Source organism: Triturus cristatus, chromosome 7 (assembly GCF_964204655.1).
Source record: "Triturus cristatus chromosome 7, aTriCri1.1, whole genome shotgun sequence".
Taxonomy (NCBI): domain Eukaryota; kingdom Metazoa; phylum Chordata; class Amphibia; order Caudata; family Salamandridae; genus Triturus; species Triturus cristatus.
In genome coordinates this window covers 1,188,750,093-1,188,755,758 of record NC_140590.1, presented here as the reverse complement: position 1 = coordinate 1,188,755,758, position 5,666 = coordinate 1,188,750,093, and positions in this window count along the sequence as shown.

Below are 5,666 nucleotides of genomic sequence, written 5' to 3'. Positions count from 1 at the left end.
TGTCCAAACTTAGCCCCAGCACCGTTTGCAAGCACCGCACCAGCACCGTCTGCCCTGTGCATCTGCGCCTTGAGCCAAGCAGAGCCAGATATCCCTGCCAGCTGCCATGGCATAAGAAAAATAGTAGATGCAGTGCCACCTAGCGGGAACCAATGAACTGCGCCAGTAGGAGCTACTGGTTCCTCTGTGACCCCACTACATGAATGCGCAAATCACCAGAGAGGATTCCAGTGACTTTGCCATACACAGTGGTTTCACGTAGAAGCATGGGAGGACCCCGCTGTGCCTGAACCTACTGCCTGCAAAGCCCTCACAGGAAAGGAGACCGAGACCGCTACAAAGAAACCAGGGCGGGTGCTGAGCATACCACACGTCTACCAGTGACTGCCTTTTGCCACTGCAGCACTGCTGGTGGAGGCTAGCCACCCAGGAACCTTCTGTGTGCCCCCGTAAACCTGAAGCCTGACAAAGATGAGCATACTCGACCATTGGACTATCCACCGTTGGGGTTGCACGTGGCTTGGCCATGGTCCTGTTGGGAGTTCCGCAGCGACTCCTCAAGCACAGCCTATGAGACCCAGCACAGCCCACGCAGTCATGTGGCAATCCATGGGCAAGGACCTCAAGGGAATTCCGGTGATAGCAGACTCCCAACAAGAGAGACGCATCTGCGGCGGCTCCATGGGAGGCATCGGGAAGTATGAAGGTTGCGGCTGGATACTGGCCACCCGAAGACCACCTGAGGAAGGCATGTGAACCTGAGTCCTGACAGCCAGAGCACACAGACACTGAGACATCATCCTCGGTGGGTGCAAGAGCGGCTTGGTTGTGGTCCTGTTGGCAGTTCCTCAGCGACGCCTTTGCACAGACAATGAGCGGCCCTGCACAGTACACATGGTCCCGTAGCAGCCCGGCGGAAAGGCCCTCAAGGAGACTCCCGTGAGAGAGGAGTCCAGGCAGGAGAGGGAAGTCTGAAGCTGTTCTGCCAAGACAATAGTGAAGCATCATCTCCTTCAAGGAAGGCTCTTATCCACCAAGGTGATCCCCAGTCTTTGCAAGCTTGCGGTCCACCAGAGCCTGAGTGTTTTCAAGAAGATCTCCGAAATGGACTCCACCACTGCACTAGATGCACCCCTATTTGAACTGTGTAAATAGTCTCCAACTCTGTGAGACCAGGCTAGTCCAAACTGCATCGCTGAGGTGGACTAAAGCCTCCTGACCATGTGGTCCAGAGCTCCAGCACTGCCCGGCAGATGGCCTGAAGAGACTTAATGGTGTTGCTCATTGTTTTTTTGTTTCCCTTAGGTTGGACTTTTGTTTGGTTCATTTCCAATAAAGTTTGGGAGGGATATAGTGGCCTGCTGGACACGTTCTAGTGTTCAGCCTTGGCTGTAACCTCACTTTACACCCACCCATCACAGGCGTCACCGGTCAGTTGACACTGCAAAAAATAGGGGCCGGGTGCACTTGCCCTGGGCCAGTTCCAGTACTGCACCCACTGTGTCTGTGTCCATTATTTCTATGCATGTGGGCCTGGGGCCCAAGACCTTAAAGCCGGGAGCGTGTCATTCTCCAGAATTGTTAACAGAGGAAAATATATAATTTGTAAAATGCAGGCAAAGAGACTGCTCTACAAGTTTTTTCATTTTAATAAAATACCAGTTTTAAATGTTGAGCCATGCTTTGACTGCATTGTGTATGAGAACTCTGCTCTCTAAATGAGCATATTACGCATTTAAATTCCCCCATGTACCTGTGTTTGTTATTCTCTAACTTCCTGCACATCGACATAAAAGGCAAGAGAAGGCACACTGTTCACCTGCCTCTTCTCTCACATATGCACATCCTCTCCAGTCACCTGTGAGCTGAGTAAAGGAGTAGCATATCAAAGGAGAGAATGGAAACTGGTAGAGGCAGACAGGAGGTAGGGTGAGAAAGGGGTACTATGGAGGAGCAGAAGAGAGAAAGAGTGAGAACGTAGCAAGAAAAAGGGGGGAAGGAGATGGAACAGAATAATGGAGAAGTTATAGTTAGATAATAGTAGGTGAGGGATCGAGAGAAAGAATGAGCAGGCAGAAGTAGTGAGGGGATGAAAAGGAGATGCGAAAAATCGTCTTATACGAGGAATAATATGTAGCCAGATGTTCTATTTTCCCCAGTTTTTCAAAAAAATGAGTGACAAGCCCCTCAATCCTGCAATTTTGTGGTTGGGATTTCGGGCTGATAGGATACATTTTGCCAGGGCTGCTTTTGGTTCTCAGTTGGGCCTTGATTGCCAGGTCTACCAGTGTTGGTAAATCTGGGAATGTGTGAGAATACATCAGTGGATGCGAGGGAACACCCACATTCCACCCATGCGACTTGCGCTGCCTTGTGATACACCTGATTTACCAACTTTGCATGGCTTGGTGAATTAGAATCTTGGTTTTGCGTTGCACTGGGACGCCCTGTGAGAGGCAAAGGCGACACAAAATGTGGATAAACTTGGCCCTTCATGCCTAGGATTAGTGACACTCACTGTTCTACAGATATCATTAGATCCATAACTACCCCCATTTTCCAGATTAAGTTTAGGAAACAGGGGCAGATTTTCCAAAATGTCACACAATGCAGTGCAGGAAGACACCTTGCTGCGCAACATTATGTGACAAGGAGAGGGCAGGAATGCACCATTAATAACATTATATGTCATATTCCTGTCCTCTCCTTGCGCTGGCACCAACGCAGGCACCTTTTGCACCATGGTGAAAGGGTGCCTGCATTTCAGGCAGGTTTGTTTTTGTGCAGGAAGGGACAGCTTCCTGCACAAAAACAATCCTCTGAGGCTTTTTTTCTCCTCTTATGTGTGCTGCAGGATTTAGCACACAGAGAATGAAGGAAAAATGAGGCAAAATAAACATATTTCTCCTTGTTAAACCTCCCCTGGGAAGGCGTAGCATTTTGACACATTCATAGGTCTACCAGTCGTGGTAAATCTGTGAATGCACCAAAATCCATTGGCAGCGAGTTGCTCTGTCTTGCATTAATCCAGATTTACCAAGCCACACAGGGCCACGCAAGGTGGCCTTGCGTTTCTTAGTAAATCTCATTGTAGGTATTGCATTGCCCTGCGTCCCCTTGAATGGTGCAAGAGCAATGCAAAACATTTGATAAATATGGCCCAAGACTTGTCTTCAATGAATTATTTACTATGCTCAATAATGGCACTTTTATTGTTTTATCCTGTGCATCCAAAGAAATAGTGTTATTGAATACCTAGAGTAACAAATGTTTTAAATGACTTCTTGGTAAGATTCCAGGTCCATTAGCGAGTCACCGGGAGGCAGATTTATCAAAATGCTGCGTTGCATGACAGGAAGAGGGCAGGAATGCACCATACCTGCTAATAGATGGTGCATTCTGCTCTTTCTCTCTACACTGGCACAGAAAGAGCTGGCTAGCGCCAAAACAGGCATCCTTGCACCATGGTGCAAGGGTGCCTGCGTTGCAGGCAGAATTGTTTTTATGCTGGAAGAGACACCTTCTTGCACAAAAACAATCCTCAGACTTTTCCTCTTTCTATATGTGCTGCAGTATGCATCACAAGTAGAAAGAGGAAAAATGAGGAGAAATAAACAAATTTCTCCTCGTAATGCCTCCTCTGGGAAAGACACAGCTTTTTGATGCATCTCATTCTAGGTTTTGTGTCGCCCTGCGTTCCTTTGCATGGCACAAGGGCGACGCAAAATCTTTGATAAATATGCCCCCTGGAGTTTAGGAATACAGCCATGCATAAGTAGTGACACAGAGTTGGTAGCTTGTGTTAAGTGTAGTCTCAAATGTTTTCAATTCCTACTGTAACAACACACATTGAAGTACTATAAGAGAATGTGGATGTCGATGTTTTTCTGACATGCCTATGCATCATGAAACACAGAAGAGAGAGCTATTATTGCACTCATGACACAATCAACAACTAGGATGTACGGGGACAATTAGGACCACTACAATGGTTAAGTTACTATAGCATCATCGATCTAATTTTATGTCGAGAGCTGTAAAATTCTCTTGGATGATATCTGAGGTATCAAAAGCTAACATACGGTGAAGGAAGTCACTAAAGAAGCACCTGTGGCACAGTGCGAGCACGTGGTCACATTGCTCGGTCGTGCACGTAAATGCACAAAGAGACCTCACTCGCCTGTTGATTGCACTCTTCGTCACAGAGTCCCCACCTCATACCAGTGAAGTTGTACCAACACGTACAGAACCAATCTCATGTGCAGGAGATTTTATGCCACAATATTGTGAAGAGCTAAAGTCCATTTGCAATCATGGAAGTCAATTCACCAAAATGCCTGGGGTAGTGGAAGTGCCATCACATGCCCTTTGACCATAGTGGCATCACAAGAAGTTACATCATATGGCCTTTGATGTCTTCCCAGCAGTGATGTTATGTAACCTTTGACCCTGGTGATGTCACAGGAAGTACATCACTGAAGTTATAAATTATACAATTAGTGCAACATTAATAAAATAGACATACCATTCATACCATTATCATGTCTATTCCATTACAGGGGCTGCTCCTCCGTTGGAGCAGAGGAGCGTCACCTCACTTAACCCCTCCTCCAAAAGCCCCAGAGATGTAAAATAAAATGACAATTTTTTACCATTTTATTTTTCACGCCCCGTCCCGGGCAGAGCATCAGGATGGGGAAGGGGCTGCTGCAGAGTGACAACAGCATGTCACTCAGCAGGAAGGAGGGTGGGATGGCAAAGCACTGTTTAAAGTGCACATGTCTTTTTGGCCAACAGTCTTGCAACAGCCAGTCACACATGCACACTTTGAACAGCTCTAACACAGCTGTCCTAAGACAGCTAGGTTAGAGTAAGCCAAAGCCTCCAGAGCACTCTGGAGTGCCAAGTGAAGCCGCTCCCACCAATCCTAGGGCTGCTCTCTTGTTGGTGAGAGCAGCCCAAGGATTGGCCAAAGGAGTTGCTGCTTCCGGTTTCAGTTCTAAAGAAGAGGTCAGGACCGGAGGAGTTCGACTAAAGTAGTTTTTTTTTTTTTTTAAATATAACATATGCTCACTTGTTTTTAATATTTAAATTGCGCGCGCGCCCCCGTTGATGCCAGCCACCACTGTTCCATTACCCATCTCTACCTCTCACAGCTCTGTCTCAGGACCCCTCTCATTTCCATATCTGCTATCTTCTTATCGCCTTCCTTTCCCATCTTCCTCTAGCCTTCAACTTTTTATGTTATACTCATCACTTTAATAGTTTTTTTTGCATCACCCTGGGATGTGTTCTCCTCTCCCAGTTTACCTCTTAACCACACTTTTATAAACAACTCTCTCTCCTATTCTCACAGTTCAGTTCTATTATCTGTTCCATCCCACTACCAATTCTCATTTACTGTTGTTCGCATATTTCCCATCATATCTCCCTTTTATTCTCTCACCTCTGTATCAGAAGTGTTCTCTCTCTTCTTTCTCCTTTCACTGCACACCCTTTTCTTTAATTTGGGTTCAGAATTTGCCTCTTACTTCCAGCTTCATCACTCTAATATCCTCAGATGTCTCTCTCCTTATTTCACGTTCATCTACATTTTTCCCATTATTCCTTACAAGTCCACTTCTCTCCTTATCACCACCATTCTCTGCACTGTTAGACCAACAGTC